Source organism: Atractosteus spatula, chromosome 24 (genome assembly GCF_055471065.1).
Source record: "Atractosteus spatula isolate fAtrSpa1 chromosome 24, fAtrSpa1.hap1, whole genome shotgun sequence".
In the NCBI taxonomy this organism is placed as follows: domain Eukaryota; kingdom Metazoa; phylum Chordata; class Actinopteri; order Semionotiformes; family Lepisosteidae; genus Atractosteus; species Atractosteus spatula.
The window spans coordinates 10,890,539-10,904,918 of record NC_142729.1 but is presented as its reverse complement, the minus strand read 5'-3'; positions in this window follow the sequence as shown (position 1 = coordinate 10,904,918).

The window sequence follows — 14,380 nt, the reverse complement described above, 5'->3', positions numbered from 1 at the left end:
ACCTGAGCCAGCGGGACATTACTCACAGCCTGACTGATGTACCATCGATTGCCTTTAAATAAACGTTCCATTGAATATCACTCATTTAGTGGTTTCTGTGATGTTTATTATTAAAGTAACTGTGACATTTTTCTTTTTTTATAAAAATCACAGATTTTCCATACCAGAGATTCCCAGCACAGATCCCAGGGAACTTCTGTGTCTCCTGCTTTCTCTTCAATCTTAATCGCTGATTGAGATTTTTAAGGGGCATCACCCCAGTCCCCAGCTCTGAGTTTCAGAGCTTTTATTACTGGACCACTGAAGCCTCCTTCTCTGCCAGTTATGTTTTTATTAAAATGGGTCAAATTCCTACTATTTTAGTACATTATAAACTGATCCTGTTTGTTTAGCGAGACACCTTTATTTACACCATTTCTCCTCAAAAGGCCAACAGCTCCCTGAGCTCTTAAAGCAGGGGCCTCACACTCAGTTCCTGAAGGGCAAAGTGTCTCTGGAGCTAATGTAGTGTCAGAAAACGGACCAGAGTCTCCAATGAAGAGGCTGCAGCAATCTGGAGGAGAAACTAAGACTTATTTTTAACCTGTTAATGTTAATTTATTAAATGTTGATACAAGTGCAGTACAAGATATCTTTATTAATGGGCGGGGAAAAGGAAGATCTGCATAAACTCCTGGCCAGTAAAAATATGGTTGAGCCCAAGGAACATTTTTTGGTAGTGCCTGGCTCCCCACTACAGCACCCCAACAATGGTCCTGGTACCAGCAGTGCTCTCGATTTCTGTGGGATTTCCTTCTTTTGTATATCTTTGTGATTGTGATATCTTCGGTATCTTGGTAACCCTCACAATAAGATCTACCATCTGTATCCAGGCAGTTATATGTTTTACATGCACAATTCTATGTATTAATAAATAGATTTTGTGCATTTGAACCTGTGTGTGTGTGTATCACTGATTATTCTGATGATTGATTTCTAATAGCCAAAAGAACCACAATGTAATTTACTATTACAATTAATAAATTGTCCCAGTGAATTCACAAAACTCCTACATGTCTTAACAAAGACGTCCTGTGTATCCTAAGATGATATGATATGATATGCGTAACGGCTCATACTGTATATTCCTAGTGCTTTTTTCCCCAAGACCATTAAGTTAATATTTCCTTATTATGTATATAATGATATGATATGTGAAAGAATAATTTTGTGAAAAAATGCATTTACCATGGAAATGTGTGTATTGTAGCACAAAAGTAACATCCCTGCTCCTCTATGTCATGGCCAGCAGTGTGTTGGTTGGTGTGCATGCATGTGAAAATAATATTCATAATATTCAGGCTTCTTCCTAACCCTTGTTTGGTTTCAGCTCATTGTCCTAACATTTTTTCTTTCATACAGTAGTTTTCTCCTGGTGCCTCTGTGTTTACATTTCAATAGCTTTTCTCTTATTTGTCCCTCAGATTGCCTTACTGGTTTCTGAATTTGGCCTGTCATTGGACTTTGTCTGTGCGTTCAGTATAGTCTTCTGGTTATTACTCTAGTTCCTTGTCTGTTGGTACTTGTACCTGCACAGGGTCTAGGCAGTTCTTACAACACCCAGGGCAGCTGAATGCCAAGGACATCTTATATGACATTTCAAACCCTTTTGTAAAGTCCTACAGTAAATGACGAAAGTCTCAGAATTTGTGATGGTCGTCAGGAATACATACGGTACTGCATGAAGAAGATGTAAATCCATTCTATACAGTAAAATAATTCAAAGAAAAAAATCATACCTCATTGATTTAAATTACACAGAGAATAAATAATAGCTTTGCATTAATATTTTGCACACTGTGTATATAAATTGATGAAAAGGGATTGCACCTGTACGAAAATGCTGTTAGGTGCTGAAGAAAGATGTGAAGACGGGTTTAAATTAAATCCTTTTCTGTATGAGGTTTCGACTTCTAAACAACAAGCTGGACTTTATGGCAGGAAAGGTGGTTAACTGATAAGGATTCCAGATGCGAGCTAAGAACCCCCTGGGGACATAATCTTAAACTGACCATTTGGCCAGGGTCTCTTAACTGGCCAAATACCATGACCCCCCTCTTTACCATAAGAACGAATGACGTCAGAGCAGCAAGGAAGGACTATATAAATCTAAAGTTTGTACCGGCACTTTGAACAATACTTTGGTTTTGTTGTTTCTTGCGGGAAACAAGACTTTGGCTTTATTCTTTCTTGCATGCAATTAACTAATTTGTTTAACTTCATCTCGGGATCCAGAACCTTATTCTTTCTGTTACAACAATTTTGGCGTAGTCATCAGGATGCTCCAGAAGGCGCAGAACTTCCCATCGGCAGGAGAGACGATCAGCATGCACATTACTAAGAGGATTCCTCTTTTAAAAAAAAGTCCCGACTCTCTCTGACCGATTGGGAAGTCTCTGCTCCCTGCGAGAATCGCCCGAGATGACAGAGTAAACGTGAGTTCCTGAATTCCTCTGGCCCGGGGAAGACAACGGTGTACAGTATGTAATGGGTGGTTTGCTGTAAGCCCAGAATTTGGTCTGGCAGGCGGTGATTCGCGGTATTGTGTGCAGGCGTTCGAAACTGGTATATGCCTTAATTGCGACCGGGGTTCTGAAGCTGAGTGGTGCCTTAAGGTAGGCACGTAATTCAGGACTGGTGTGGGCCTTAATTGCGCCCGGTGTTCTGAGGCTCAGGATTGGTGTGGGCCTTAATTGTGCCCGGGGTTCTGGAGCTTGAGTGGTGCATTAAATGCACGTATAATCCAGGATTGGTGTGGGCCTTAATTGCGCCCGGGATCCTGAGATTAGCTACGCCTTGATTGGCGTGGTGTGTTTTTTTGTTTTAAAGGGAACAGGAGAGAAGTAGAAGATATATATGTATGTATGTATGTTTTTGGTGTTTTCCTTGTTTGTGAACATATACACATGCACGATACATAAACACACCTCATAATAAAAGAGCAAATCACTAAGTAGCAGAATTAAAGGACGTTGAGACCCGAGAATCGCCCTGATTGAGCTCAGTGCTTAAGTCCACCCCGGGGCAAAAGCAGCGATGCTGGAATTCTGGGGATGGTGAATTACTGATCAAGGAAGGAGGTTTTCGAGGTCTCGTTCCTTGCCTGTGAACCGCATCTGAAATTAGGAATGCAGCGAACCTGGAGTGCGCTTCAGGAATTAAAAGGATTCATGTAGAAGTGAAACAAGAATACAGCAGATTGTAGTATGAAGAGAAAAATATATTCTCGATGTGTATGTGTGTTTTATGAATTTGTGTGCCGGCATGTATGTGTGTAACTGTGAGTTTTGGTATACTAAATGACGGTGCGAGTGTGTTTAGCCAGTGGGACTGGCTAGAGACGTAACTAAAGACACTTGACGAAAATCAATTTAAGGAGATTGGAAAATAAGATGTGAGGCGGCACAGGTACAGTATGCAAAGCACCTTACTGAAACAAATCCTGTCACAGACAGTTAGAAAAGGCCTGAGCTGGGAGAACAAGTGCAATCTGCAAGGATTGGGTCTGTTGTTATGTGTATATAATATGTAGTGCACATACCGCAAGAACAGTACTCTGATGTTAGAGCTCTACCACATTTAGGATCTGCATATACGCCTCTTATCCAGCAGACAGTCACCTTCCCCTGGAGGTCCTTGCCAGCACTTGGGGATCCCAGTCCTCCACTGGCCTTGCTACAGAACCTGCTATTCCTCTGTCTGTTTATTCCCAGCAAACCCTCCCCAGTGACCCTGCTGTCTACTTTCCACATAGCTCCTTTCGCACTGGTCTCCCTACCTTCTCTACAGACAGGTCCCAGTCTGCAGACTGCAGCCTTCACTCGCTCCCAGCCCAGTCAGCCCACACATCTCTCGCTCTCTGCTTCCTGCTCGCTGCCTCACCTCCATCTCATCTCTCTGATCTCCCAAAGATCACTGCAGTCCTGCGCTTGGGGCTCAACCTGTCATTTCACTGCAGGGATTAATAGCAGCTGCAGCGTAACATACATGGTGTAGAACTTATTGATACAACACCAGAACATGCATAATAAACTATCAGTCTTAATAGAATATATTTGTGAAATGGTCTGCTGTGATAGGAAAGACTGATCATTCACTCAGGGATTACCAGGATAAGACTTAATAACGTCAGAGTTAATACATTTCACATATGTTAACTCAAATAATCTCATATCTCATAACATATATTGAATATAAAGGCTGTTGTCAACCTTGTAGGTCATATCATTATCAAACAGTTAAATCACATTTATTCTCACATACTGTACAAGTAAATATTATTTCACTATCGTGAACTATCAAATGTGTGTCAATACAATTTTTGTATACTTATATTTTTTGGTGTATCTGAACTTCCCAAAGTTCTTATGATGGAAAGGCTATCTATTTTGTAGGACTTTGGAAAGATGTAATATTGTGGTTGGGAATCTTCCAGGATGTTCTACTTGTTATTTAAGATGCAGACCAGAAGCTTGGGGACCACATTTCAGGTGGGTTTTAATAGGGCTTAGGGATATGACTGCCAATTGTGTGGTGATTCATAGGACTATTACTATATGATGACTGGCAAGTGTTGTGGAGTGCTGTGTCTTTTTTCCTTTCATTCCTTCTCTTTAGTGTTCTGTCTGTCCCTCTATTCCAGGTGTGGGCCAGACTGCACACATCCATTCTGACTGTATGGTAATTGATGAGCATCCAGGCATCTAGACACACTGTATGAATCTTCTTCTGTATGTGAAGAAGCTTCTGTTGTGCTAATTGCACTAATAGAGATAGCTTTTAAAATTATTTTCAATCAGAGCAATCCAATTGTTAATTATGATATCATTGATGCATTTTCAATTTTTTTTATCATACTATGTTGATCATCACATTCCATTGGAATATCCCTTACTGCCAAACTTTTATTAATTTTTTATTTCTGTATTTTGCTTGTGCAAAATGTTCTCCCCTTGTTCATATGGGTTTCCCACCAGGTGCTCTGGTCTCCTCTCACAGTCCAAATATATTGTTAGAATAACTGGTTGCTGGGAAAATTGACCCCAGTGTGAGTGTTTGTGTGTCTTTTTGTGTCTATCTGCCTAGCAACTGACTGGCTTCTCTTCCAGAGTGTATCCTGCCTTGCACCCTTTGCAAGTATTTCAAGTCATGTAGTTTTACAGAGGGTTCTCAATTTACGTGGAGGTTGCATTCCGGAAACCCACATGTACTGTAAATTTCGTGTATTTTTAAACACATTTTTCCTATTTAAAATTTTGGTAATTTCTATAGTTGCATTCCGCACGCATAAGTTTGACTCTGCTTACAAACTATAGATGTGAATGATGGGACTTGGCATTCGCTAAATACCTTCAATACATCAACTTGTACTATGTATAAAATTAAAACACATGTATAAAATAAAAATTCCCAATGCACCAATGAGACACTCGCATCGAGCGGCCAACGGCATAACTATGTGGTGCTCGTTATTTTGACTCGCACTACATAATTCAAACAAAAATATACTTAAGGGTGTATGGTTTTAAAAACGCATATTTCAATCTCCCGTAAGACTGTACCGTAAGACTTGCGCCCCTGTACTGGGTTCTGTGGTAAGGAAATGGACGGATGGACTTTTTGGTTGAATATGGTGGCATATGTGATTGGTATCTCTGTCCTGTCTCGCAGTCAGTATGATTGTAATGAGAAATAATATAATCACAGTTCTTTGAATACTGTGACTGTGTTAAATTATCTCTTACAGTAGTATAATAAACTTGTAAGTGCACCTGCAATAAGTTCCAGCTGCAGCAGTGCAGTTGCTGTGCAGCCCTGCTGAGGGAGGTTTTTGTATGGCTGTGTAACACTGTGTAAACACCCATTTACTGCTGAGGTAGTGAGCACTCTGACAGTAATAATATGCTGCATCTTCAGCCTGGACTCCTGTGATGGTCAGAGTGAAGTCAGTCCCAGATCCACTGCCACTGAAACGCTCTGGGATCCCAGTATAACGGGAAGATGCATCATAGATCAGGAGTTTAGGAGCTTCTCCAGCTTTCTGTTGGTACCAGTGGAGGTTTATGTTATTATACACTGCAGGACTGGTCTTACAGCTCACAGAGACTGTCTGTCCAGGGAGAACAGATTTCACTGCTGGAGTCTGAGTCACAGTAACCTGTCCACTGGATTCTGAAAACAATACAAAACAAAGTAATTTAAATTTAAATTTCTTTTAGCTATTTTACACCTTTCTGTAAAGCTTATTTACATAATATCTTAACAGGTATACAGTATACTGCAGATATCAAAAGGTATATTTAAGTAAACACCTATCCAGTAATTCATTATAATACATACTTTTTTTAAACGTGTAAATAAATTTGCCTCAGAAAACACATCTGCTACTCTTCTGTTGAAGCTCTTTACATTTTAGATTAATTCTAAATGTATTCAGTTCTTTAAACTTTAACTTTTAACAGTTAATATTGTGAAATTAATGAAAACAAAATAAAAATAATAGAATTAGAGAAGTATTGGTTTTAATCCTCACCTTGAGCAAAAAGCCCCATTGTCCCCAGCAGTAGAATCAGTGGCATCATTGTCCTGTGTGTGTCAGTGACTCTGAAAGGGCTGAACAGTGACTGATCCACACTGTGAGTCTTAAAGTGTTTGGAGCAGTGAGGCGGCACAGGTATGCAAAGCTCCTTCCTGTATACAAATCCTGTCACAGACAGTTAGAAAAGGCCTGGGTTGGGAGGTCAGGTGCAAATTGCAAGGGTTGGGTCTGTTATGTGTATATAATAGTGTAACACATATGGCCACCATTGATTGTGAGAGCCGGCTTACCAGAGCATGACGTCGCTGCCCTTCCCTGTAATAGCTGGACAACAGCCACTGGGGTGAGGGGAGATCTCTCTTTAGCTCAACAGGCTGGGTCCCTGTTGAGTGACGCCGGAGGCCTGGGTTCGAGTCCCTGATGGTGGGGGGCTGACCTGATGCGGCAGCAGGTGAGGGTGCCCATGTGAACCCCTTAGACTTACAATATGTAGTGCATAAACCACTAGATAAGTACTCTGACGTTAGACCTCTACCACATTTAGACTCTGCATATACACCTCTATTAAATTTTTATTAAAACAATAGTCCTTTCTTTAAACATTCAGAAAGCACTGATCCAGCAGAGACATGCCTTCCCCTGGAGGCCCTCTTTGCCAGCACTTGGGGATCCCAGTCCTCCACTGGCCTGCTACAAAACCTGCTATTCCTCTGTCTGATTATTCCCGGCGAACTCTCCCCAGTGACTCTGCTGTCTACTTTCCACACAACTCCTCTCGTGCTGGTCTCCCCACCTTCTCCACAGACAGGTCCCAGTCTGCAGACTGCAGCCTTCACTTGCTCCCAGCCCAGTCAGCCCACACATCTCTCACTCTCTGCTTCCTGCTCACTGCCTCACCTCCATCTCATCTCTCTGATCTCCCAAAGATCCCTGCAGCCCTGCGCTCGGGGCTCAATCTGTCATTTCACTGCAGGGCTTAATAGCAGCTGCAGCACAACATACATGGTGTACAACTTATTGATACAACACAAGAACATGCTTAATAAACTATGAATCTTATTCGAATATATTTGTGAAATGATCTGCTGTGATAGGAAAGATTGATCATTCCCTCAGGGTTAGGGTTAAACTTAACAACATCAGGGTTAATATATATTTCACATCCATTAACTAATGATCTCATATCTCATAAAATATATCAAATATAAAGTTTTGTTGTCAACCTTGAAGGTTATACCAGTCTCTAGCAGTTAAATCACATTGATGCTCTCATACAAGTAAATATGCTTTCACTATCATGAATTTTCAAACATGTGTAAATATAATTTTTGGCATTCATATGTTTTTTTTTTTGGTCTTAACTTCTTATCTTGGAAAGGTGATCTATTTTGTAGGACTTTGGAAATATGTAATATTGTGGTTGGGAATCGTACAGGATGTTCCACTTGTTATTTAAAATGCAGACCAGAAGCTTGGGGACCACATTTCAGGTGGGTTTTAATAGGACTTTAGGGATATGACTGCCCATTGTGTGGTGATACATAGGACTATTACTATATGATGATTGGCAAGTGTTGTAGAGTGCTGTGTCTTTTTTCCTTTAGTTCCTTCTCTTTAGTGTTCTTGTCTGTCCCTCTGTTCCAGGTGTGGGCCAGACTGCACACATTCATTCTGACCGTATGGTAATTGATGAACATCTAGGCACACTGTATGATTCTTTATGTGAAGAAGCTTCTTCTGTGCTAATTGTACTAATAGAGATAATTTTGTAAATCATTCTCAATCAGAGCAATCCAATTGATCATTATGATATCAATGATGTGTTTTCAAATTATTATCAGACTATGTTAATTAGCAGATTCTATTGGAAAATCCCTTACTACCAAACGTTTATTAACTTTTTATTTTTGTATTTTGTTTTTGCTACACAATACTAGTTTCTGAATACCCTTCCACTCACCAGATATTCTAGAAATACCAGTGTCTTGCATCTGAAGTCATAGAAATTATTTTTAATAAAAGGTCCATCTTACTTTGTAATCTCCTCATACAATGTTTCTGACAGCACAGTCTGTTTTCTGTCTAATTTTTTAATTTCTATCATGATACCTGTTTAATTTGTCTCCTGTTGATTCCATTTTTTGTGAGCTTTTCGGATGATCATGTTCTTTCTACATTGAAAGAGGAGTACCAGAAGCATTCTAATACTTTTCTAATCATCTTGGTGTGCCTTGACCAAGCTGAAAAGGCACAAGAATGCAGCTGAAGAGGCCCCTGTCTCACCCACTGAGTGACCTGGTGCTCTTTGTGTGTGGGGAAGTGAGGGAGATGAGTTTGTCTTTCGCAGGACAGTGATGACCCAGTACTCTCCATGGTGGATGTTTGCTTCTGGTGGCTGGATGTCTAGCAGAGAGTCATCTGGACATGATCATAAGGTCCAAGGTCACTGTTCATCACCCAAAGAAAAATCCACCAGTGGGAGATCTGTAGGGTTGTACCAGAACCTAACCTGACAGCATCTCAGCCAATCACCAACTGTGATGTAAAGAATTCTGCCCAAGATATTCTTTCTGCAACAGAAGAAATCTTGTGTTCATGAACCAACTGTTATTTTTGCTGTCTATGTTTGCTGTCTAAGACAGTTGGACTCTTTCTTATGTCAACATGTTGCATGTCCGAATATATTCAAAAATAAGTTGTAGCTGGGACAAACCAAGTTCTCTCACCTGTCTACCTTGGGCCAGAACCAGGAAATCAAACGGTGTACAAACTTTGCTTTTAAAGACTAAAGTTCAGCAAGACGTAGTAATTCACAGGTGAACCCAGCTGCCTGTCTGACTGCGTTTCCACAGCAACCGGCCAGACAGGTAAAACTAGCCAACTCCACAGCGCCCCCGCTGCTGGGAATATGGACCTCGGTGTGAGTGTGTTTGTGTTTGTGTATCTGTCTGCCCCACAGCCTCAGTGTCAAAATGATTTAAATGAGAAATAGAATAATCACAGTTCCTTGAATAATGTGACTGTGTTAAATGATCTCTAAGAGTAGTGTAATAAACTTGTAAATGCACCTGCAGGAGGTCCCAGCTGCAGCAGTGCAGTCGCTGTACAGTCCTGCTGAGGGAGGTTTTTGTATGGCTGTGTAACACTGTGTGAACACACCACCACTGTGGTAACTCTGACAGTAATAATCTCCTGCATCTTCAGGCTGGACTCCTGTGATGGTCAGAGTAAAGTCAGTCCCAGATCCACTGCCACTGAAACGCTCTGGGATCCCCGTATAACGGGAAGATGCATAATAGATCAATAGTTTAGGAGCTTCTCCATCTTTCTGTTGGTACCAGGCTAGGAAGTGCTTAGAGTTATAAACAAACACTGCAGGACTGGTCTTACAGCTCACGATGACTGTCTGTCCAGAGAGAACAGATTTCACTGTTGGAGTCTGAGTCACAGTAACCTGTCACTGGATTCTGTAAACAAGACAAAACACAGGGAATTTAATTTCTTTTAGCTATTTTACTCTTTTCTGTACAGCTTGTTTACATAATATGCTAACAGCTATATACTCCACAAATCATAAAATATATTAAAGTCAACACCTAGCCAATAATTAATTATAATACACACTTTTTACAAATTAGTAAATATATTTGCCTCTTCATTTGTAACACTTCTATTGAAGTTCTTTAAACTTTAGATTTATTCTAAATTTATTCAGTTCTTTAAACTTTAACCTTTAAAGGTTAATGTTGTGAAATTAATGTTAATAAAATAAATATAATAAAATTAGAGAAGTATTTTCTTTAATCCTCACCTTGAGCAAAGAGCCCCAGTGTCCCCAGTAGTATAATCAGAGGCATCATTGTCCTGTGTGTGTCAGTGGCTCTGAAAGGGCTGAACAGTGACTGATCCACACTTCAGTCTTAAAGTCTTAAAGTGTCTTAAAGTGTTTGGAGCAGTGAGGCGGCACAGGTATGCAAAGTTCCTTCCTGTATGCAAATATTGTCACAGAGAGAAAAGGCCTGAGCTGAGAGAACAGCCTGGACTCCAGTGATTATCAGTGTAAAGGCTGTTCCAGACTCACCACCAGTGAATCAATCAGGAAACCCAGACAGATGGGCTGCATGCAATATGGATTCTACTCTAGTCCGTAGAGATATCTACACAATTCACACTATCTGACCCTAACCACACTTTATACCCAATCTTTTTTTTTAAAATGCTTTCTTCTGTTTCTCTCATTTAATCTTAATTCTGAATCTGTCACGATCGTTACTCCTCCTCTTAAGGGCGCTCCAGCCCTTCCTCGTTCCGTCCCATTCCCCACACCTGTTTCTTATTCCAGCCCCTCTTTAGTTCCACCTTTAAAGCCAGACGCAGGCGATTGCTCAGGGCTTCTCATTGAATCCAGTTTCGTGAGAGCCCGGGGTCCTGCTGCGTCTGGCTCCGTTATGGTTTTAGTTTCCTGTTCCTGATTCCCTGTCCCGCCGGTCCCGACCCGGTTCTGGTTTTTAGTTTCTTTGGGATGGATCCCCTGGTCTTGGACTTCGCCTCCCGTTTTGGATTCCCCTTTTGGATTTATGCTTGGATTGTTAGCCCCGGACTCACTTCCCCTGGACACCTGCTCACCTTGGACACGCCCCCCTGTCTCCTGACCGACTCCTGCATGATATTTTTCCCTATTGTTTCTTCACCTTTCGGATCGTGTCGTCTGCATAGGAACCGGAAAGAACTGTTTCCTGACAGAATCTTTATACACACGTGCCTCTTTTTTAATGAGTCAGCATCTCTGCAGGATAGAGCAGAATCCAATCTTTCCACAGTAATAATCTTCTACATTTTCAGCCTGGACTCAGTTATTGTCAGTGTAAAGGCTGTTCCAGACCCACTGCCATTAAATCGCATCAAGAACCCCAGATTTATGGGTTGTAAGCAATATGGATTCTACTCAAGTCCATAGAGCCTGTAGGTATGCAATATGTTTAGTTACAATCTAGGTCCTGGAGATTGGTAGCAGGATGAGCCGTCAGGTGGGAATGCAGGTGCAGGAGTTTCCCAGGGTGTCAGCAAGGTAAGTGTAGGGAGCTCCAGCTGAGAGATGTGGAAGACAGGCTGATACTGTGCTGAAAGCAGGCTGATAGTTGAGGGGAAGGGCAGGTGGCAGAGCAGAGACACTCTGGGGTAAGACAGACAATGGAGCTGCTGAGCAGGAGCTGTCTGGTTGCTCAGTGAATAAGAATGGAAACTGCAGTAGGAAGCACAGCAGCTGAACAAGAAGCTGTGCACATATTGCCTGTGGAGAAAAAAAAAGTCTCTGCTAGTTCAATGCTATTATTACTATTCATTCTGAAATACCCTATTGATATTTGGTGCAGCCTGGCTTCCCTCAGTTTGCTATTGCCCTTCTGCCCAAGACATTCAGACACCCTCAGCATGATCATTCACTGATGGACCTGATAACATCCTAATCAGTCCTCAGCTGTGATTTCATACCTTAAAATATAGCCACCAACTCATTTCATTGGTAAACTCACTGGCCACACTTCTATCTCTGACTAACTTGGCAAATTGGACTTTACCAACCACGTGACTGCAACAGTCCAGATCAGGACTTAACTTTTCTCCAAGACATACTGTAAGACCCAGACAGTGAGTCACTAAAGTAAATAATTCTGCCCAAGATATTCTTCCTACAACACATGAAATCTTACAGTATATTTCGCAAACCAATTGTTAATTTTTGATTGATGAAACTGAGGCAGTTGGACTCTTTTTGTCAGCATTCTGAATATCCAGACAAACCTGTATTCAGTTAAGGGTTGTAGCTGGGACAAATCAAGTTTATCCCACCTATCTTCCTTGAGGCCGTATCCAAACGGTTAACTGTGACCAGCATGTTTTAAGTGGGTTCTTTAAGGTATGCCTATAAGGAGCAGAGGATGAGACACAATCAGCTGAGCCCTTATTCCACTCAACATAGCTGGAATGGAGTGGAGTGTGGTGAGTCTGGTTAAAGCAGCATATGGCTCTGTGTGTTCAGACATACTGTAGCAGGACTGTAGGATTAAAGCTTAAAATGTAAGTTGCTATTATAAGACATCAGTTAACTTCTTCTTAATGTTCAGTGACACCGATGATTAAGTCCCTCCTCAATTCCTGCACTTTGTACAGTATGTTGGGCTGGAGAGCAGCACATTGAACAGAACATCTCTGACTTCAGGAATCGACTCTGGGGGAGTTTGCCCTCTGGTGGCACCAAAGTGATTTTACTTTTATGTGAAAAGAAATTGCGAAAACTGTGAAACAGTACATTGAATGTACAGTACTTCTCTAAGCCAATATAATTTTCCATCTCCAGAACTCACCGACCTTGTGCAAAACCTGAAAACCGTCAGAGAGCCAAACATTCCCTTGTAGGACCAGTTGTGTTTCCTGCTTTTAAAGAGGTTATTTTTCCAAACACTACAATCCCCCTGAAGCATCTCAAATCCAGTACAGAACAGGCTCTTTGTGGGTCCTGGCAGGAAAATAGAGTTTCATCCTGGTTTCTTACTAAATACTAAATACAATCATATTAAAAATTATACATACTGGAGATCATCGGATTTGTAATAGGTTTCATATCTGTACATGTTTTGGAGTTTCACTCTGATGCCTGAAATGCAACCAATTGGATCTGTAAAAGGAAAAACCTCTCTGGGTGTGTCTGTTACCTTGTCTGTCTCCAAAGTGGTTCATAACGTGTCACTCCCACTGTGGGAGTGTCTGATACCACATCACTCCCACCTAACTATTCATCTTCAATTAATCAACTAGTAGGAGCTGTTCAATCAGAATAAAAAGCTGACAAATTAAAAACAGGTCATGTAAAGATCTGTGTGCCGACGCTGCACAACTGAAGTGTGATAAAAGTGTAAACAAGCAAGAATATCAATAAAGTTATGAAAATGCACTGGAGGAGCAGAGCTCAGCTGGAATGAAAACCAGCAGGCTGTGTTCCTGCAGCCCCAGAGCTGGGAGCCACTGCTCTAATTTATTTTCATGCCCAGGGAAATTTGAGAATGACTCTCAGTGAGACTCTGATCTCTGGAGGGGCTCTGCCTGGGCGTACAGACCTCCAGCCTGTACAGATCACTGTGCCTTGGAAAGAAGAGCCCAGAGGCCCTGCAGATCTTTTTTTAAGCTCCGTCTTTATACATGGAACGGCTTCGGTTGTTGCGGGGCTGCCCTCACAGCAGACTTCCTGGACATCTCGATCCCCGCGTGGAGCAGGGCAGTGTGTTCCCCCAATAAGCAGACTCTCTGAAAGGGCACGAGCAGGTCCTGGTGATAATCCATCAGCTGGAAGGGTGTGAAGAGCACAAAGGCACCCAGGCTGGACTCATCCAGGCTCCACTTCTTCACCAGCCCGCCTTCGTACAGAGCGTGGATGCCCTTGCTGTGGATGGCGGCCAGGTCGCTCAGCGCCAGCTCCTGGCAGGCCTCGTTGCTCCTCTCCAGGAAGAACAGGGACTCGTCCAACCAGGTGTGAGATGCAAGACCAGCCCGACCCCGCTCTCAAATGCTTCGCTAATGTAGTAAATAAAGCGCGACGACGGTCTGTGATGGACTACCCCCACGGATCCCTTCCTTTTCCCAGAACCGCTCCTTGAAGAGCAGGAAGAGTTCAGTCCAGCTGTCATAGTGGACACTCTGCAGGGTCTCTTCCTTGTGCAGGGAGAGAGGGGGGTTAAATCTGATAATATGAGGGTCCCATAACTATGACATGGAATCCAGGCACAGAGAAACAAGACCCACAGGTGCAAT